The following is a 22,999-nucleotide window of genomic DNA, read 5'->3' on the forward strand; positions in this document are numbered from 1 at the left end:
TTCATACATGACCACTGGAAAAACCATAGCCTTGACTAGACGGACCTTTGTTGGCCAAGTAATGTCTCTGCTTTTTAATATGCTATCTAGGTTGGTCATGACTTTCCTTCCAAAGAGGAAGCGTATTTTAATTTCATGGCTGCAGTCACCATCTGCAGTGATTCTGGAGCCCCCCAAAATACAGTCTGCCTCTGTTTCCACTGTTTTCCCATCTATTTCCCATGAAGTGACGGGACTGGATGCCATGATCTTCGTTTTCTGAATGTTGAGCTTTAAGCCAACTTTTTCACTCTCCTCTTTCACTTTCATCAAGAGGCTTTTTAGTTGCTCTTCACTTTCTGCCATAAGGGTGGTGTCATCTGCATATCTGAGGTTGTTGATATTTCTCCTGGCAATCTTGATTCCAGCTTGTGCTTCTTCCAGTCCAGTGTTTCTCATGATGTACTCTGCATAGAAGTTAAATAAGCAGGGTGACAGTATATAGCCTTGACATACTCCTTTTCCTATTTGGAACCAGTCTGTTGTTCCATGTCCAGTTCTAACTCTTGCTTCCTGACCTGCATACAGGTTTCTCAAGAGGCAGGTCAGGTGGTCTGGTATTCCCATCTCTTTCAGAATTTTACACAGTTTATTGTGATCCACACAGTCAAAGGCTTTGGCATAGTCAATAAAACAGAAATAGATGTTTTTCTGGAACTCTCCTGCTTTTTTGATGACCCAGACGATGTTGGCAATTTGATCTCTGGTTCCTCTGCCTTTTCTAAAACCAGCTTAAACATCTGGAAGTTGCCCTTTAGTTAGATTATATTATTTAACGGACCATGAGAGAAAATAATAAAACTCAAAATTATACTAAAATAGTTAAAAGTTTATTTGATGAGTGAAAAAGGCCTTACTATAACCCTAAAGATATTCTTCTGAATATTGCTTCTTATTTCACAGGACTAAGCAAAAACCTGGCTGTGACCATTCTGTGTATCTGAAATTTTAGATAGAATATTGACAAAATGAACCTACTTGAATATCTGTTCATGTGTACAGTGTGAGACTGTTCCCAACAGAAAACACAATTATATGTTACTCAGTTACGGAAGAGGGGACCTCCTTGTTGGTCTAATGGTTAAGACTCTGTGCTTCGACTGCAGGGGCTTGGGTACAGTCCCTGGTCAAGGAACTAAGATCCCACATGCTATACTGCAAGGCCAATAATAATAATAAATAAATAAATGGAGGAAGGGAAAAGGCATATTGCAAACCTAAAACTCACCAGTAATCTCATCACCGTAAGACGATGTGACCATGGGCACTTTCCTCTCCCTGTAGCTTCAATGAGCTGTGAACAGAGAGAAACAGACTGGTTACAGTTTTCTCAGTTCCCGTTCCCCTTACAAAGAGACAAATAAATAAGCAAATGATCTCAAAGATGGTTAGAAAATTGAGGTAAGAAAGACCGCAGTTCCAGACAATCTTCCTATCAAATAATCAGAAGCGTTACTGAAGTTTATTCTCATTCATTCATTCATTTATTTAAGGAGTTTCTAAGTTTCTACTACATCAAGCACGGCACCGAGGATGGGGTCAAGGCCAAGGAGACGAGTATCCACTCTCCAGGAGTGCATGTGTGCTCTGTAAGGGGGGAAGATGGGTTCAGAGAAACACACACCATCGAGAGCTGCAAGGATGACACGGATGCAAGCTTCCTTGGGGGCACAAAGGCCAATTCTTCCTAGAGAGATAGGATCCAGGATTCACTCTGTCAATTGACTTCTGTCCTAGGTATGAAGTTTTTCAAGGGTAGGCATGAATTTATCTCTGTATTACAGAAAATCTTCCACTCTTCTATTGTTAATCAGTAAGCCCTGTAGAGGCTTCCCAAGTGGCTCACACCGTGAAGAATCCGCCTGCCAATGCAGGAGACGGGGGTTTGATCCCTGGGTCAGGAAGATCCCCTGGAGGAGGGCATGGCAACCCACTCCAGTATTCTTGCCTGGAGAATCCCATAAAGGAGCCTGGTAGGCTACAGTCCATGGGGTGGCAAAGAGTCAGACACAACTGGAGCGACTGAGCGTGCACAGAAGCCTGGTAAGCCTCAATTGCTGACTGTCCTGCTGCAGCCAATGAATGCTCAGATAGCAGTGTCTTGAGTATTCAGAATATTGAATATTTGCTCAATATTCAATATATTCCATTTCGTGCCTACTCTAGATTTGCAGACCCTTATCGAAGAGTTAACCCTGAATCATAACTATTGGTTTGGTCCTCTGTGTGTGTGTAAAACAACTGGAGACCATTAAAAAGTCTAAAACCCCAATCCCATCAGGAGGCTGAAACACACCATTGTTATTAAACCCAGTTACCCCATAAAATTTTTCTTTGACTTAGAAAGGAAATGTTTGTTCCTACACCTGCTGCTGGCTGTTACCAAGCAACTTCCTATGGTCTTTGGTCCAATGCATTTTCTGCCCCTATATTTTGACATTTTCTTCCCTGAGGCCATCCTGAACTCCTCCAAGACACTGTTTATATACGTTCAAAATGTGGTGAGATGGTCCCATGTCACTGAGGGCCTGTGCAGACCATTCCCAGGGCTGGCAATTTCCGCCGCTTCTTCTATTCCCATTGTAGAAATATCTACCCAGGGAGTTGTACTTCAATCTAGCTAACCAGCCTATGAGGGGATGAAAAAGAGAAGACCTCTAGGATGACAATGTCGTGTTGTGAGCGGGACAGTAAAGAGCCTAGTGTGCTGGAACACAGGGAGAGGTGGATGCAAAGCCAGAAATAGTTCAAGGATTTGGTATCTTAGGCCAAAGAGTCTGGACTTCCTCTGTCCTAGCCACCCACACGACCTTGAACCAGTGTTGTCCATCTCTCAACCTCAGTTTCCTCTGTAAAAGGAAAGAGGTTAGATTAGAAGCCTCCTCTCACGGGTGATAAAGAGGTGGCATCTAAACCATTCAGTGGTGTGTTGGAAGGGTTTTTAGGGAAGATTCATCTGAACTGGTAGAATGGATGGCCCAGAGGAAGTGTGAGATGCAGGGAATCACCGAGAAGTTATTTCAGGATGCCAAGCTGCTTCCATCTGGTACCAATCCCTGGGCCTGTAGCAAGAGATGTTGTCTCCCCATCCTTATCTCTCTGTCCCCTCCCTCCGCTGCTAGGGATTTCAAGTCAACAGGAAGACTGGCTGGCCAGTGGAGTTTTCCCTTGTTCCCCCACACAGTTTAGCGTAACTTCGCCTGGACAGCTGCAGGACAGGCTCTCAGAGGTAGTAGGGTCAGTGTGCCATCTTCCCCTCTGGTTCTCCAACAGCCAGTTAGAGCACTGGGCAGAAGCAGGTCGCTGCCATCAGCAAGAAGAATGGGCCATAGTTCATCTCTAGACTCAGTTTCACAATCACACAGGCAGCTTCAAGAGGTGAGGAGGGGAGAGGGGACAGCTCTGCCCTCTCTGGGCGTCTTAGCTCCTCTCCTGCACAAGGGCCTGAAGCCTCCCCTGAGTTTGCCATCAGTATCCACTGATGGTGGTGGTTTAGTTGCTCAGTTGTGTCCGACTCTTTGCGACCCATGGACTGTCACCCGCCAGGCTCCTCTGTCCTTGGAATTCTCCAGGCACGGATATTGGGATGGGTTGCCATTTCCTTCTCCAGGGACTCTTACTGACCCAGGGGGAACCCACATCTTCCGTGGCTCCTGCACTGACAGGCAGATTCTTTACCACACGCGCCTCCTGAGAAGCTATAGAGGTGATGCTACAATGAAGGGCAGAGAGTGGATCTGGAGGGGCAAAGAGAGGCTCCATAGCACACCAGGCAACTCATGCTTACTTCCATCATTGCACAAATACAGGTAGCAGTTTGCATTGAGAAATGACATCCTCAAGCTGCCAGGTTTTTTTAAAATTAATTAATCAACTTTTGGCTGTGCTGGGTCTTCGTTGCTGTGCCCAGGCCTTCTCTAGTCGTGGTGAGCAGCGGCTTCTTTTGTTGCAGAGCACGGGCTCCAGAGCGCGGGCTCAGTGGTTGTGGCACATGGGCTTAACTGCACGTGAAATCTTCCCGGACCAAGGATCGAACCTGCGTACCCTGCATTGGCAGGCGGATTCTTATCCGCTGCGTCACCAGGGAAGTCCAGCTACCAGTATTTAGTGCCTGCCCCTCTAGGGTAGAAGTTCATAATCTTCTCTGGTGGAATTCAGGGCATCAGTGAACTTGAGTTGGTAAAAAATGACATTCTTTGCTTTCACTAAGCTCTAATTGAAATTTAGGGTTTCCTTCAATTATGAAATAGGCAAAAAGCCAAGGTAGAATTAACAGTAACTGTGACATTGCCATCCATAAGATATTTTTATGCATATTACAGATTTTGCAGATATCTGGAAAGACACTTTACGTTCTTCACTACTTCAGAACTGTAGCAATTTTTAGACCTGGCTGTAGATCATGTTATTTAAAAAAAAAAAAGCACATCTATTATTGTAGCACACATTTGGTTTTTTAAAATTATTTTGACAACTGTATCTCAATAAAACCCATGTGTTGTATGCACTTAGAAATGTTAAATCCCATGTAATATATGCATTTAAAGTTTTTTTTCTGAGTTCAGAGGTTCATCAAACTCCCAAAGGGGTCTATGTCACAAATAAGTTTTAGGAATCTCTAGTCTTAATCATCAATGGGGCTGTATTTGGAGACACGGCATTTAGGAGGTAAATAAGGTTAAATGACAGAGAAGGCAATGGCACCCCACTTCAGTACTCTTGCCTGGAAAATCCCACGGACAGAGGAGCCTGGTAGGCTGCAGTCCATGAGGTTGCTAAGAGTCGGACACAACTGGGTGACTTCACTTTCACTTTTCACTTTCATGCATTGAAGAAGGAAATGGCAACCCACTCCAGTGTTCTTGCCTGGAGAATCCCAGGGACGGGGAGCCTGGTAGGAGGCCCTCTCTGGGGTCGCACAGAGTCGGACACGACTGAAGCAACTTAGCAGCAGCAGCAGCAGCAAGGTTAAATGAAGTTGTAAGAGGCTTCGCAGGCGGCACTAGTGGTAAAGAACCTGCCTGCCAATACAGGAGACACAGGTTCAGAGTCAGGACGGTCCCCTGGCGGAGGGCGTGGCAATCCACTCCAGTATTCTTGCCTGGAGAATCCCCATGGACAAAGGAACCTGGGAGTCAGACACGACTTTGTGACTAGACAGCAACAACAACTCTCTAGGCTATAACAGAACTCCTGGGACAGGGGTCCAGGGAAGTCCTGGAGGACTGATTCTGTTAAGAAAAACTCCTTAACACATCTCTGGTTATAGGTCAGATCCTATTCAGGAATGGAAAGATGATGTCCGTGAGCTGAACTGTTTAGCATGGATTGTCCAGAGGAAAAGACAGGATCATCCCGCTGAAGTGTGGCTTCTCTGGGGATTTAGGGTCCCGGACTGGAGAGTGAGGGCAGAAAAGGGGTGACCAAGGTGGGCAGTCACAGCCTAGAACTGGAGGGGATGGTGGATACACTTGGGCAGGTGTGGTCACCACTATCGACGTCATGCTGTCCTTTTCTGCTCTGCCTTCTGGACATGTCTGTTAAACCCCCAAGTCAGATCTCACTTGGGACATGAAGGGCAAAGTGGGGAGGAAGGAGTAGCAAGCTGAGAAGCAACACTGAGCCCCCAGTAGGCAGAGAGAACCCAGACAGAGATGGCAAGCTGATCCCTGGGGCGTTCCAGAAACCCTCAGGAAGAGACCTGACAAAGCCTGGATTCCCACAGACACTAGCTTGGGGCCGGGCTGGGTTACCATCCTAGTGCATGCGTGCTCAGGCCTGTGACCCCATGGACTGTAGCTCTCCAGGCTTCTCTGGCTGTGGGGTTCTCCGGGCGAGAATACTGGAGTGGGTTGCCATTTCCTCCTCCAGGGGATCTTCCTGACCCAGGGATCGAACCCGCATCTCTTGCATTGACAGGGGGATTATTTAACTGAACCTGCTTCTCTTGAATTGATAGGTAGATTGTTTACCTCTGTGCCACCTGGGAAGCCTGTTACCCTCCTGCCTTGACTGTAAAAAGCCAAATGATTGCCAGAGGACCACAGCTCTGTGCACCACTAGGAAAGAAAAATGCTGCCGATTACAGTGGTGAGACATCAGCTGTATGGTGGATTCTGATTTCAGACATCTTAAATGTGTGAATGAATGTGTCACTCAGAATTGACGAAATACGGAACTGAAGAGTGACTCTCCCCTGCAAGGCTGGTGGGTCCAGGGACCTGGATGTTTTCTGTCATAGCCGTTGATAGCCTTGACCATCTCCCCCATCCTGTGAGCCCACCAAGAACCGGCGCTGTGTCCCAGCCATTTCTGTGTCTGCAGCATCAAGCACCATGTCTTTCTCCTGTAGATGCTCCTAAAGTGTTTGTATTAATCACTGACTGGCTGAGTGCACTGATGAAGGGATGAATTCTTGAAGAAAGCAGTTCAGAGACATCTTGAGGTGAGGTGGGGAGCGGAGAAAGACACCCACTCCAGCAGGAAGGATTGTCTTATCACTGAACTTTTTTTTTTTTTTTAATCCCCTTTCATTCATTTATTCTGTTCTTTTGGCCAGGCCTCAAAGCATGTGGGATCTTAGTTCCCAGACTAGGAATTGAACCCTTGCCTCCTGCAATGGAAACCTGGAGTCTTAACCACTGGACTGCCAGGGAAATCCCCCTTTTTTTCTTTTTAATCTTTTAATTTTATCCTGGAGTATCGTTGATTAACGATGTGTTGGTTTCAGATGTACAGCAAAGTGATTCAGTTATGCATATACTTGTATCTATTCTGTTTCAAATTCTTTTCCCATTTGGGTTATTACATAATATTGAGCAGGGTACCCTGTGCTATACAGTAGGTCCTTGCTGGTTCTCCATTTTAAACATAGCAGAGTGCATCACTGAGCTTTTTTGATTGCTTAGTTCATGGTGATAATAAAAGGCAGATCGACTTTTGATCCATTTTATGATTAATTTTAAATCCTCTGCCTGCAGTGTGTCCCCTTCCTGCCTGCACCCAGGACAGACCACTACCTCCAGCCGCTTTGGCATGCTTCATGCAAACCTGTGAAGTGCTGAAGCTCTGATTCACTGCACAATGAATCAAGTCAGAACCAATGTGCCTGGACATATCTGGTTGCCCACTTAAGAAGTCACAGCCTCGCTTTATTTGAGATTTTGCCCTGAAGCCCTGCAGGCACTGAGGAGCATTGAGAGGACGTGCTGATCACAGGACTGAACCACTGAACGGACAAATGGACGATGTGTGTTAAGCGGTTTCCACTGAATTCCAGATTCTAACTCCCCACCCCCCCGCCCCACTCCTCCATCTCACTGTGGCTGAATCAGCACCGCGATCCCCCTAAGGATGCCATTCGCCTAAGGAATGGCTCTCCAAGGGAGCCAGTGAACATTTGCTTAATGAGTTTTGAAGTAGCCTCTGCTTTGGGCACCATGGATCGGGAGAGGGGAGTGTCCACATGGAGGGCCACCCCTGCGGGCTCTCTGTCTCTCAGCTGGCGCGCTTGCTGAAGGGATGAGGGGATGGGGAGAGATACTGACTGCAGTCATGTGGCTTGTTGAGATGACTTGTGGGGCCTGGGACGGCTCTGTGTTCATGAGTCACTTCGGCTAAGTTTAGTGCTGGCTCCAGTGACAGAACAGATGGACAGTCAGAGCAAAGACGTTCTGCTGGACTCCAGCCCGGCATGACCCCATCCGATCGGTCAGCCAGGTCTGAGCTGACACAGGCTCCTGGGTCCTGGCGGTGGCAGGCGGGAGACAGGAATCAGTGACTGCCCATCGCTCATTTGCTACTCCCTCATTCAGAAACTTCCAGTGAGCACCCAGTGGACAAAGGGAAATGCAAGCCCCTCGGCCCCCGCAAAGAGCGTGGAATCTGTCCAACTGCAGTTACAGCAACGAGATCAAATAGACGGAAAAGGGCAGGAAATAACCAGTGACGGCAACTTGGACAGTGTTCTACAGGGAATGATGCTCCTCCCAAATCTATCAGTTTATTTGCTTCAAACTCATCACGGGAGTTGTGTTGTTATCCCCAGGTGTCAGACCAACACCCTGAGAAGTGAAGCAAGTTGCCCAGGGAAACAGAGCGGGGAGCTGGGCGTCCAGACCTCCTCCTCTATGGCCCAGTTCAGAGTCTTCTTCACACCACTCTGCCATTGCTGTTGTGGCCGTTAGGCCGGGGTTTTTAGAATGGCAAACCTCATTTCCCATAAATTGGGAAACCTCCTCATTTGCTCCATGAGAAGGGAGTGTGGCTTGAGTCCTAGCTCAGAACAGTATTGCAATTTCACGGTCTTGGCGTCTCCTGGCTTTACTGTTCTCCCAGCCTCTGTCAGCCGGTTGACATGTCACTGCTCCCCGTCTGAAAGATACAGTTGTCTTTTTTCTTTCCTGGGTGTGAATGTGCTTTGTTGTCTTTTTATTTTATTGAAGTAGAGTTGACTGACAATGTTTCAGATGTACAGCCAAGTGGTTCAGTTATATATATATTATATATAGTATATATTATACATATTAATATGATTGTATTATATTTATATAGTATATGACATGATATATATTTATATTATAAATAATATAGTCATTCATAATAATAAATGATGTTATTAATACAATAATATGCTTAGTTGCTTAGTCGTGTCCAGTTCTTTGTGACTTCTCGGACTATAGCCCACCAGGCTTCTCTATCCATGGGATTTCCCAGGCAAGAATACTGGGCAGGGGGCGAGGGGGCGGGGTTGTCATTTCCTTCTCCAGGATATCTTCCCAACCTAGGGATCAAACTCACATCTCCTGTGTCTTCTGCATTGAAGGTGGATTCTTTGCTCACTGAGTCATTGTCGAAGCCCCAATATAATAATATATTACATTGTTTGTATAATATATGGCATATATTATATATATTGATGCTTTTCCATTATAGGTTATTACAAGATAGAGAATATAGTTCCCTGCCCTATATGTCCTTTTTCAGGTATGAAATATAATTTTATTGCTTTGGTATCATAGCACATCTCTACTAATAAAAAGGTGAAGGTGGGAATACATTTGATTACTTAGTAACTCTAATGCAGACAGGTAATAGACAAATGCTGATATACAGTAGTATCCTTTCTTATTACAATTACCAATAATTAGAAAATAAACAGCACAGTGATTATCACATGTAACAGCATGTGGTTTAACAACAATATCTGTATACAGTGATTTTCCGAGAGGTCTCCATGCTTATATGGTTTTAATTTTTAAAATTTTTGTCTCATTTTTTTATTGAGGTATGATTTTTAAAGTATTTTAATTAATTTATTTGTTTTGCCAGGTCTTAGTCGTGGCATGGGAACACTGTTGTGGCATGTGGAATCTAGTTCCCTGACCAGGGATGAAACCTGGGTCCCCTCTTTGGGAGCACGGAGTCTTAACCATTGGACCACCGGGGAAGTCCCTATTGAGATATGATTGACATAATGGGGCTTCCCTGGTGGCTCAGATGGTAAAGAATCTGCCTGCAGTGCAAGAGACTGGGATTCGATCCCTGGATTGGGAAGATCCCCTGGTGGAGGTAATGGCTACCCACTCCAATAGTCTTGCGTGGAGAATCCAATGGACAGAGGAGCCCGGCGGGCTATGGTCTATGGGGTGACAAAGAGTCGGACACAGCTGAGCAAGTAACACTTTCACTGACATATAACGTAACATTGTATTAGTTTCAGGTGTACAATAATGATTCAATATCTGCTTTAATTTGCAAAATGATCAGCACAATAGGTCTAGTTGACATCCATCGCCATATGTAGTTCTCTCTTTCTTTTCCTGTGTTGGGGACTTTTAGAATCTACTCTCTTAACGAGGTACAAATGTATAATACAGTATTATTAATGCAGCCACCATGCATACATCCCCACCGCTTGCTTAAATTAAACTGGAAATTTGTTTCAACTCCCTTCTCCCGCTTTGTATTTTATCCTTTTAATACTTTCCTGCTTTATCCTTTTCCTGCTTCCTCAAGAATTACACTTCTCTCCCTCTCTAGAAGGGCCAGTGTCCTGGACAAGGGGAATAGGTGAGTGGGTGGGATGGGGTGGACTTGACATTTATGGAGGGGCTGGAACAGTACTCGGATACACTCCTGGATGCCTCTATGGAATCTTTAGCTCCTGTCCAGTATCTCTTGGGATTACAGTTAGAATTCAGCCCAGGGGCAGTCACTTCACTCTGCATCCCAGGAACTGAAGCCCACAGGATCTTCCGGGAAAGCCACTCTGCTGCCATGTGGGGAAGTCCCAGGATGAGTCACTGGGGTTGGAATACAGAGACCAGGCCTCTTTTAAGTCAATGATATACGTTTTCAGGCAAGACATGAGCTCTGTTGTTCTAGGGCCTGTTACGATTCTCTGATGGCCGTTCTGTGGGTTTTCTAGCCTGAACTCAAACATGCTCCCGGGTTTCCCTTTAGACGTGTATCCTACCATTTCCAAATTCCAGCTTTTAACACAAAGCCTCAGCATCTGTAAGACAAGCTCTGGCCATGTTCCTGATCAGGAGCAATGAATCCTGCTGGGCTTCCTAACAAGATGATCTGGGGATGTGAGGGGATGTGGTAGGGAGAGTAGGGTGGGGGGAGGGGAAGCATGGTGGGGTTTATCGATAGTCGGCAGGATGACATTCTTGTTTCATCACATGATGAGTGTTTCCAAGGCACTGAGCCAACACCCACCATAAACCTGTCAGGGGAAACATCTCCGTGAAATATTCTCGCGCTCACAAAGCGGATGTCCACAGGGGCAGCAGGCTCACCTGGTTCACTCCTGGAGGCAGACACAAAGCACAGGATCTGAGAAGGTGGAGGTGTGTGCGCACCCAGGAGGGGAACCCAATCCAATGAACCCAAGTTCATGGTCTATTCAGAGCCCCGGAGTATAGATGTGATAGTCTTTCTGGTTTTAACTCTGCCAGCAGTTAGTGTCATGCCTTGGTTATGTTAGAATACTCATCCCTTCTGGCCTTTAGTTTCCTCCTTTGTAGTGTGTAGTTTTGGGAAAATTGACCTGTGGCTCCCTAAGGGTAGGGACTAGTCCCCTGGTCATTAAGTGCCACCTAGCACTCAGTAAGTGGAACATGAATATATAGAGAAAATAAACCAAAATACTAAGATTCTAGGAATGACCGTTCTCACATGAGCTCTGTGAGTGAGGAATGCTGCTGCCGTGTCAGTAAGCAAAAGGTGTTGCACCCATTAAGCCGTCACATTTCAGCTGACCCGGTGGTGAGCCCCGATAGAACTTAGGATGGGAACAGGATGCCCGCCATCAAGCCATCAGCGCCTCGTTCCTTTGTTCCTTCCCAAATGTTGAATCTCACTGAATTCCCGATTTAGGAAATTCCAGTGCGGTCCAAGGAGTGAACTGCACTGGAGTTGTGAAAGAGTGTCTGGGGGTCTGTGTGTTGAAGGGACAAGGGAGATGGTGGGAAGAGCCCAATTTCTGACTCTGAATTTAGCACTTGTTGACAGTGCTGCACTGTCGGCTCCAGTCAGGGCCACCCAGCTTAGTACTGGATGATTCTCAAATGCTTTTGCACATTAGTTCCTTTCCCTTTGAAAGCAGGAAGCACACCTCATACTTTTGAATCTCTCAAGTCCCTAGCTCAGAGAAAAAGAGAAGGGCTTACCAACTCCCATGGATTGACACATTTTTCACTCACTAGATGTGGTACTATGCAATTATTAGATGCAGGCAGGACTCAGCATAAACATCACTTATGAGAAGGAGTTGACTTAGCCCCTAGCAATTTCTGGCATTTATGACTTTTTATTTTTGTCCTTGGCAAGGAGAAATACTATGGAGGCAAGCCCACTGGACTGTCAACAGGAGCTGGGGGAATGGGACATGAAAGCCGAAGTTATAAGTGTTGGAGGAATTTGGGTAGACATCTTTGTAGGGTCGGTATTTTGAAGAAAGGATAGAAATATTGTGTGTATATGTAGGCGTCAGAAAAAAATGTGTTTAGGGGCCTATGCTGGTGACTTCCAGATAAAAAAATGTGGAAAGAAAATAAAACCTTGGAGCATATAATTTTTTGAAATGTCATATTTTTAAGAGAAAAAGATATGCAAATTCTACTCCCTTCGGACAGTTTTTCTTTTTCAGTAGTCAGAGCATCTTTTTTGCACCACCTAACCATGTCTTTAGGCAACAGGCATGTCAATATTCAGAGAGGAGACCACCAAGTAGACTTGGGTACTTCACTGACACCACCACCAGCACTCCAACCTCAAGATCCAAAGACCAGTCAGTTAAAGCTTGGCCCAATATGGCACCATGGAATTACCAGCCAAATGTTTCTCTCACCTCAGATCACAATATGGTTGGTATTGGACCATCTAAGTAAGGCTGCTGCTGCTGCTGCTAAGTCACTTCAGTTGTGTCTGACTCTGTGCAACCCTATAGATGGCAGCCCACCAGGCTCCGCCATCCCTGGGATTCTCCAGGCAAGAACACTGGAGTGGGTTGCCATTTCCTTCTCCAATGCGTGAAACTGTAAAGTGAAAGTGAGGTCGCTCAGTCGTGTCTGACTCTTCACGACCCCATGGACTGTAGCCTACCAGGCTTTTCCATCCATGGGATTTTCCAGGCAAGAGTACTGGAGTGGGATGCCATCGCCTTCTCCGATCTAAGTAAGGAGAGCAAATAAAATTCCAGAACAAGATCACACAGTAGATACCACACCATGTTCTTGAAACCAACTAGGATCTTTTATAAGAAAGACTGATGTTGAAGCTGAAGCTCCAATACTTTGGCCACCTGATGTGAAGAGCTGACTCATTGGAAAAGACCCTGATGTTGGGAAAGATTGACAGCAAAAGGAGAAGGAATGGCAGAGGATAAGATGGTTAGATAATATCACCAACTCAGTGGATGTGAACTGGAGCAAATTTTAGGAGATAGCAAAGGACAGGGGAGCCTGGCATGCTGCAGTCCATGGTGTGCAGAGTCAAACACGACTTAGTGAATGAACAATAACTAAGCATCCTTCAGAAGATTATATGTGGTAGATATTTGATTTTTTTGTTTTATCGCCCTTTTAGAGCATTCTTCTTCTCAGTGGTCCATGCTTATAGAAATGATAATGGTCTAGACAGCCAATTGACATATTGATAAAACACCAGGAGTCTGTGCGCACGTGTCATCTTCTGTATATGTGATGGTGGAACACACAAACACGGACACTGAATAGAGAAGAAATCCCTAAAACTGATTTTGAAGAACGTTCAGTAATGCTGATCAAGCTACTTAACTTCTTGGGCTCTCATAACTACAGGATCAAATTTTCTCCTTCTTTGGATTTTTTGATCATTGCTGAACCCTTTTCTCTGAGAAAGAAAAGATCCAAGCTTAGGTTCAGGTCAGATTTTATGATGTCATAATTGATCCAGACAAAAGGAAGTTTTTAAACTAGGCTTCACATAATGAAGCAGAATTTATGAAATGCCCCCCTTGGATCTATCACCAGATACTTTTAAGAGAGAATTAATCATAGACCCCAGAGAGAACGGGAGTCTGGAGGGGAAGCCTGGGGGAGGGAGACATGGCTGAGCTTGGCAGGGAGAAAGGAGAAGAGAAAGTAGGTGGAGAAGGAGGCTGAGGGCTACATTACCTCATCCCTGTGGTCCTGAATTCCTTTACTGTCTCTGTTCTGCTTTGCAGAGGGACGGGGCCAGGTTTTCCCTCTTCCCATCCGTCCTGAGCACCACGGTCCCATCCGTGCCCCTAAATCACGGCTCACTTCTCATCACTCCCCTTCTAAGGAGTCAGAGGGGACACCCTATTGCCTGCTAAATCAAAGCTGTCTTCTCTGCCTCACTTGCATCGACTCTCAGAACTCAGCGCTTCCCATCCGCTCCAGCATCATCTCGTTCCTTCCAGCAGCCCAGCCTCCTCACTGCTTCCTGCACAGACCCAGGCTTCCCTACTTCTGTGCCTTTGTCCTGCTGTTATATTGTAGGGGGATGAGGTGCAGCTCAGGGGTAGAACCTTGACTGAAAACAGGAATATGAGGCTGTTTCCCTCCTATCAAAGTTCACCTCCTCCATAAACGTGCCCTTCCTGACCACTCTGGTCCTTTCTTTCCTTTTTACAAAATTATTTGTTTATTTGGCTGTGTTCGGTCTTAGTTGCCACATGTGGGATCTTTCATTGGGGGTGCACAGACTCTCTAGTTGTGGTACATGGTGTGTGGGCTTAGCTGCCCCACGGCATGTGAGTTCTTAATTCCCTGACCAGGGATCGACCCTGCATTCCCTGCACTGCAAGGCAGATTCTTAATCACTGGACCTCCAGGGAAGTCCCTATTCCAGTTCTTCTAAAGTTTCCCTTCTCTGAATCCAGTGATAGGATGGTAGACATTTAGGAACAAGTTCTCCAGGGGTGGGAACTAAGGACGCTCACTACATACATGAGCTTATTATACTTCTAACTGATATTAAGAATGGGTAGTACACAATTTACATGTAATAATAAAATATATAATAGTCTTTTTATGACCAAACTAGACAACATATTGAAAAGCAGAGACGTTACTTTGCCAACAAATGTCCATCTAGTCAAGGCTATGGTTTTTCCAGCAGTCATGTATGGATGTGAGAGTTGGACTGTGAAGAAAGCTGAGCGCTGAAGAATTGATGCTTTTGAACTGTGGTGTTGGAGAAGACTCTTGAGAGTCCCTTGGACTGCAAGGAGATTCAACCAGTCCATCCTAAAGGAGATCAGTCTTGAATATTCATTGGAAGGACTGATGCTGAAGCTGAAACTCCAATACTTTGGCCACCTGATGCAAAGAGCTGACTCATTTGAAAAGACCCTGATGCTGGGAAAGATTGAGGGCAGGAGGAGAAGGGGATGACAGAGGATGAGATGGTTGGATGGCATCACTGACTCAATGGAAATGAGTTTGGGTGAACTCCAGAAGTTGGTGATGAACAGGGAGGCCTGGCATGCTGCGGTTCATGAGGTCGCAAAGAGTTGGACACAACTGAGTGACTGAAGTGAACTGAACTGTAAGTTTTATGTGGCTGATAATCATGAAGCGCTTTCGTTCATGTTCACCAGACTCTTGTATCTGTAGACAAACTATGATTGCAGCTGACAAACTATGATTGCAGCTGTTCTGATAGGAATTCTGGTCGATCTTTAAATGAATAAAATGAAAGTGAAACAACAAAGACACGCCACAGTCTCACGTGTTCATCCATGACATGAGAGGCTTCTTTGCTGAGTTGGAAAACAATTTTCAAATACTCAGGGTCTGTGTCTCTGTGTGTGTGAGTCACAAGGTAACAGTTACACACACCATACACTCCTAATTTAGCTTTCATTAATAACAGTTTCTCCATCACTTTAAGTCTAGATAGTCAATAATATGATAAACCAAGCCCTGATTATTAATGTTGCCAAAACTCGGCCTTTGTTCACCAGTGCTGAATAGAAATGTGAAGACGGGGTTTTGGGTGAAGTGGAAGAGTGGCTTTTATTACACTTCCAGGCAAAGGGGGGCCACAGTGGGCTAATGCCCTCAAGACTTTATGACACACCCTGGAGGGGGCAGTGAGGAGTTTTATAGCATTCAAGGAACAAGGTGTGATCTGCTCATGGACAATTCTCGGATTGGTTGGCATCAAGGTGAAGTTGCAAGCATCATCAGCTTTCTGATTTCAGCCAGCCTAGGGTCTACCTTCCTGCAATCAGCATTTTTCATCTGGAGGGGTGTATCAGGCTTTTATCTATAACTTTCAGGGAACTGAAAGGGAAATCAGTGATTCTGCTATGTGGCAGAATTACAGGCTAAATTGTTACCAGTTTCACAGCCCAACATCTATTCTTTGTTTCTACCTCTTTGCGTTTCCTGATCCTTATGTCTTGGGTCAGCATTTTACTTTGAAAGATGAGGACATGGGAAGTTGTACATGGTTTCAGTAGCAGCAGTGGGTTTTGGTGTGGATCTAAGTTCTCATCTCATTTGGGTAAAACCAAATGAGCTGAAGCACATTCTTAAGAGTATGTTAAGCTTTGCAAGAAACCGCCAAACAATCTTCCAAGCAGTTCTACCATTTTCCATTCCTATCAGCAATGAATGAGGGTGAACTCATTTAATCAATACTTTTCTAATAAGCAGGTTGTCTTAGCAACACTTCCCACTTCTGAAATTATTCTTCAAATCACCTTCTTCCAACCTCCTTTTCTTGGTGAATGGCCCCACTCTTCACCCGGCACTCATGCGTGACCTCTTCACTCCTTCATGCGAATGAATTAACTGCTCAGTTCGGTCGACTCTCACACTTGGAGTTCTCTGAGATTTGTTCCTCTTCTCTATCCTTTCAGCCTTTATCTATGAAACAACCTCCTTCTGCTTTGCCCCTCCTCCACATTGCAGCCAGTTGTCTTCCAAAATACCATGTTGCTTCCTCATTACAAACAAAAAACAAAACCTTGAAATTCTCCCATTGACTTCAGGTTGAACTCCCAACTACCCTGGATGGACTCTAAGGTCTTCAGGAACTGCGCTCTGCTAACTGCCCACCCCAGCTCCCTGTCAACTAGCAGTACCACTTTCAGAGTTTGTGGTCCCCTAAACTCAGAGAACCGTTAAATGTGAATTTCTACATCCTTCAAACCTGGCCCACTTAGTGTGACATCCCTTATATGCAGAATCTGAAAAGAAAGAATACAAAAGACTGTATTTACAAAACAGAAACAGACTCAGAGAAGGAACTCATGGGCACCAAGGTGGAAGGGATAGTTAGGGAGCTTGGGATGGACATTTACACATTCCTATATTCAAATGGATAATCAACAAGGACCTACTGTATGGCACAGGGAACTCTGCTCAATTTTATGTGCCAATGCGGAGAGCAATAGAGTTTAGGGGAGAATGGATACATGTATATAATATAGCTGAGTCCCTTTGTTGTCCACCTGAAACTATCACAACATTGTTAATCAGTTATACTCCAATATAAAATAAAAAGTTAAAAAAATCTGGTCTGCTTATGGAAATTTGCTGAAATGAATTTTGAAAAGGGCAACCTCAGAGTTGAGGGTGGGGAAAGGCTAACTGAGCCTCTGATAGAGCCCAGGCGTCTCAGCCATGTCCGGCTGTCTGTGACCTTATGGACTGTAGCCCGCCAGGCTGTTCGGTCCATGGAGATTCACCAGGCAAGAATACTGAAGCGGGTAGTAGCCACTCCCTTCTCCATTTCAGAGAATGCGTATAGTCTTAACCCACACTGGCTGATTAAACTGCACAGGACATGGGGGGTGGGGGGGAGAGCAGGAGAAAGCACTCTGTAGCTTCCAGCTACGTTCCCCACCCCCTACTTCTAACAATTTTGAATAGGTTTTGAGGAAGACGAGGCCAAGGTCATCGGTAACTACTACTCTTGTACCAACGGGGGAAGTAAAATGATGAAATGTGAGATATGCAATTAGTTAGATGGCTGTAGAAAGACCATAAAAATTACTCATTGTCATGGAAAGGATTTATTCTGGCTCCTGAAAATGATCCTGCTTCAGAGAACAGGTTTTCAAGTCATTGGCAAGAACTCTGCCTGGGTCTCCATGGACTCCTGGCCCTACATAGGATCTCTTGCAGGTGCCTTTGTCTGCAGATGAGGGAGAGGGGGGCTCTGGGAGCATCTATTGGGTGGGATAGAGCCATCTGGTTTCTGGGTCTTCCCGACTTTCCTGATCACCGGTAAAACTATCACATTTAGCCAGTTAGCTTCTTGTCAGGCAGGACTGAGCAACTATAGTTACCTTAGAAGGAGTTTCCTGTTTCTCTCACTGAAATTGTTGCAAGGAGAAGTCAATTCTGACTCCATGTTAGAACTGTTTCTTTGATGTTGCCTTTTTTTTTTTTTTTTTTTAATTGCCTGTTTGTGCTCAGTCATGTCCAACTCTTCGTAGCCCCATGGACTGTACCTGCCAGGCTCCTCTGTCCATGGCATTTCCCAGGCAAGAATACTGGAGTGGGTTGCCATTTCCTACTCTAAGGGATCTTCCTGAGCCAGGGATTGAACTTGCCTCTCCTGGTCTTCAGCATTGCATGTGGATTCTTCACTGCTGAGCCATCAGGGAATCATACTTGATGGCCTGCCTCAGAGAATCTTGCCCCTCTGCCTGACTGCTGAAGTGCCTTTGTTAAGATCCCTGTTCACCTGAGGCTAGCAGGAACGAAGAAATGAACACATCCCTTTCCCTGAGGCTTGCCGTTCTAAGAAATACTTGCAAGAGTAAATAGCCTTTTTATTTTGTTTCCTTACTTCCCTGCTCCTATCTCTGATCCAAAAGAGCTCCTGGCGTCCAGACTTCAACAAAATGGTTATTTATTCAACTTTCTGAATAAAGTTGTGTTCCTTGCCTCAACACCTGGTCTATCGGATTCATCGGCCTGTCATGCGATAAGTGGGAAGCAGAGCAAGCTTGGAGTCAGTAAGAAGTGCATTTTGTAATCTTGGAAATTGTGGCTCCTTCCCCTACTGGGTTTCCTAAGGAAAGTTCTCAGAAAGTGGTGATTGCTTGGCCACTCAGCCTGTCTGCACAAGGCTTCAACTCTGAGATTTTCCTGTAAGAAGTGTTTGTCCTTTCTTACAAGCCTCCTCCCAGCTCTTGAACCTATCCCCAGAAGGATCCTAAGCTATCTGTGTTGTATGCTTCCTTGTTGCCAATCTTTTCAGTGGCTTGGAAGTCATCTCTTTGAGTCAAAGGGATCTGAGTTGAAATCCTGGTTCTATCAGTTGCTGGAATGGGACACAGAAGTCCTTGACATGGTTCTGGGGAGCATATACAGGAAATGAACATATTTTTCCTTCAACAGGGATGGTTGAGATAAAATGGTTCTGTTGCCTTGTGATCAGATGGGAAGATTTCCTCTGAAGGAATTCACAGTTTTGACTGCAGAGCAGGGAGGTGCCATAGATGAGTCCCAGGTGAGAGGATCCTGGGACACGGTCTCCAACACCTCTCCTGGAACAACCCTCAGGTTTGGCAGCCTGTCCCCCTGTGGGGCCCCAGAGCCCCTGACCTGGTACTCCAGAAATCTCACTCTGCAGCAACTACACGCTTCTTTGGCTCTTCAGTGACTTCTAAAGATACTAGGTGGGCTGAGAAACCGTGGCCCACTGGGTCCACTCTGCTTCAGCCTTGTACGCCCAGACCTCATCCTGATCTCATTGTCACTTGGAATCACTGTCAGATTTTTTTTTTTTTCAAAAAGGAGAGTTTTTTTTTTTTTTTTTAAAGAGAAAATACTTGAAACCTTAATACATAAGATTCTTATTCCAAAGCTAAAATCCTATACTTTTACGGTCTACTCTATACATGTTTGGGAATGGGATTGTCAAAAACTAAAGTCACCCAAAGGAAATTTAACTCAGGTGCTCTGCCATAAAATTTTTAAATAAGAATTTACATGACTATTGTTTTTATTTAATTTAATATCCACGGCACCGAGGGTGAGCTAATAGAATGTTATGGTAAAAGATTCATCTTCATGTTTTGAATAGTGAATATAAGCATTGAATGTAGATGGTAACTCAAACAGGATTTGGATTCTAAGGATAAAGAGCTAAAACTGAGAGAGGCTATGTGTTTTGGAGTACTTGCTCTACGAAGATTATAGTTGCTGTTGTTCAATCGCTAAATTGTGTCATACTCTTTGTGACCCCATGGACTATAGCCCGCCAGGCTCCTCGGTCCATGAGATTTCCCAGGCAAGAATACTGGAGTGGGTTCCCATTTCCTCCAGGGGATCATCCCCACTGAGATTATGAGCTGCCCTCAGACTGATTTCCTATTTTGGCAATTTTTTTTTCTAACTGCTCAGAGTAGATCCTCATTGTATGGCTCATCGGTATCCATTTCATCTCTTCTCTTCCATTTGATAACGGTATTGGGAATTTCCTCTCGCAGTTGGGAAAATCCTAGTGGGGGCCCCTCCTTGGTACATGGGTGACGCACATGACATAGGCTGGCCAATCACGTGTTTCATTGGCTAAAGTGATTGGATTAGTGATGAACATATGACTCAGTCATATGAGATTTTTGCTAGGACTTTTAAAAAATCTTATTTATTTATTTTTGCCTGTGTCAGTTTTTAGTTGTGGCACGAGGGATCTTTCAATGTGACATGCAGGCATAGTTGCCCTGAGGCATGTGGGACCTTGGTTACCCCACCAGGGATCGGTCCAGTGCATTGGAAAGCAAATTCTTGGCCACTGGACAGCCACGGAAGTTCCTTTTCTAGGATGTTTGAGAGAGGCAGGGAAATTTCCCCTAGAGACCGGAACCCAAGGCTGTTGCTATCAAGGTTTAGGAATGAAACGAACGGAACGGGAGCAGAAGGTCTGCCAGGATCATTCCAGATAAGTCACTCTTGAAGCCCTAGCCCTTTGTTCTATGAGCTGACAAATTATGGACCTTTTGTTGGTTAAGTAAGTTATTGGATTTTCTGTTACTTGTAACCAAGAGTCCTCCTTCATTGGTACAACATTCTTTCAAAATAGAAATAAGGTATTTTAAATACATAGGATATTTGAAGAGTGAATTTGTACAATGAAGGGGTTTTTAGTGTACACAGTTGTACAGCCATCACCACTATCTGATTCTATCTAATTCTATCTGATTCTAGTCTGTTTTCATCACCTCAAAGCAAAATCCTGTGCTCACTATCAGTTACTCCTCACTCACCTCTCCTCCCAGACCCTGGCAATCAATTATCTGCTTTCTGTCTCTATAAAGCTGCCTATTCTAGACACTGTGGGCAAATGGAATCATACAATATGTGGTATTGTGTGTCTAGTTCTTTCACTCAGAATCATACTTTCAAAGTTCCTCTGTGTATCGTGTATCAGTACCGCATTCCTGCTCCTAGCTGAAAAATATTCCACTGTATGGATATATTACATTTTGTTTATCCATTCTTTGATTGATTGACATTTGAGTGTCTCCATTTCCATTTTTTGTCGATTATGAGTAATACTGCTATGAACATTTGTATACAAGTTTTTGTGTGGGCATATGTTTTCATTTCTCCAGGAGTGGAATTTTTGGATCGTGTGGTAAATTTGTGTTTATCTTTTTGAGGAACTGACAAACAATTTTTAAAGCTGGCTGTACCATATTACCATTGTGCCAAAAACGTATGAGGTTTCCAGTTTTACATCCTCATCAACACTTGCTATTGTACATCTTTTTTGTTATAGCCATTCTAGAGAGTGTGAAATGCTATCTCATTGTGCCTGTTATTTGCGTTTCTGTAATGGTTAAAGATGTTGATTTTTGCATGTTCTTTTTGGTCATTTGTATTTCTTTTGTGTAAAAATATTCAAATCCTTTGTCAGTTTAAAATGTAGGTTATTTGTCCCTTTATTGTTGGTTTGTTAGACCTATATATCTATCTGTCTGTCGCCAGGATACATATGATTCAAAAATATTTTCTCTCAGTCTGTTGTTATCTTTTCATTTTTTGATAGAGTCCTTTAAAGGACAATTTTTTCATTTTGAAGAAAACGAATGTATCTATTTTTCCTTTTGTTGCCTGTACTTTTGGTGTAACTACTAAGGTATCATTCAAGGACTAATTCAAGGTCATAAAGATAAATTGCGTTGTTTTCTTTCTAGAGTTTTACTGTTGCAGTTCTTACATTTATTCCAATGATCCACTTCAAGTTAATTTTTGTATCTGATGCAAGGAAGGGATCCAAGTACATTATTTTGCATGTGCTGGATATCCCAGCACCATGTGTCAGAAAGACTCTTATTTCCCCATTGAGTCACCTTGGCACTTTTGTTGAATATCAGTTGACCATAGACATGTGAGTTTATTTTGAGGATTTCAATTCTATTCCATTGACATATATGTCAGTTCTTATGTTGGTACCAGTACTATCGCTTTGAAGTAAGTGTTTAAATTGAGCACCCTAAGTCTTTTTTATTTTCTTCTGTTTTAAAAGTGTTTTGGTTACTCAAGCTCCCTTGAATTTTCATAGGAATTTTAGGATCTGCTTGTTAATTTCTGCAAAAAAATGCAGTGGTATTTTGATTGGGATTGTGTTGAACTGTAAATCACCTTGGGGGAATATTGCCACCTTAACAATATTAAGTTTTCTGATCTGTGGACATTGGATGTCTTCCTATTTATCTCAGTTTTCTTTAGTTTCTTTCAGCAATATTTTTGCATTTTTCAGTCAACCTAATTTTATTTCTTTTTAATTAAAAAAAAAATTTTTGGATGCCCTGGGTCTTAGCTGAGGCATAGGCTTCTCTAGGTGTGGTGCCCCATGTAGTTGTGGCATGAGGGCTAATTTCTACAATTCCTGAGCTTGAGGGGCACCGCAACTGGATGGTCCGAGGTGTGTGGGCTCTTAATTTCCCAACCAGGGATCAAACTCGTATCCTGGGCTTTGGAAGGCAGATTCCTAACCACTGGACCATGAGGGAAGTCCCAACCTAATTTTATTAGTACACAGAGACTTTGCTTCTTTCGTCCATCCTCTCCTTATATGTTGACTTGATGCTAGCAAAGTAATGCTCAAAAGTCTCCAAGCCAGGCTTCAGCAATACATGAACCATGAACTCCCTGATGTTCAAGCTGGTTTTAGAAAAAGCAGAGGAACCAGAGATCAAATCGCCAACATCGTCTGGGTCATGGAAAAAGCAAGAGAGTTCCAGAAAAACATCTATTTCTGCTTTATTGACTATGCCAAAGCCTTTGACTGTGTGGATCACAATAAACTGTGGAAAATTCTGAAAGAGCTGGGAATACCAGACCACCTGACCTGCCTCTCGAGAAATCTGTATGCAGGTCAGGAAGCAAGAGTTAGAACTGGACATGGAACAACAGACTGGTTCCAAATAGAAAAAGGAGTATGTCAAGGCTGTATATTGTCACCCTGCTTA

Source organism: Capricornis sumatraensis, chromosome 4 (genome assembly GCF_032405125.1).
Source record: "Capricornis sumatraensis isolate serow.1 chromosome 4, serow.2, whole genome shotgun sequence".
Lineage (NCBI taxonomy): Eukaryota > Metazoa > Chordata > Mammalia > Artiodactyla > Bovidae > Capricornis > Capricornis sumatraensis.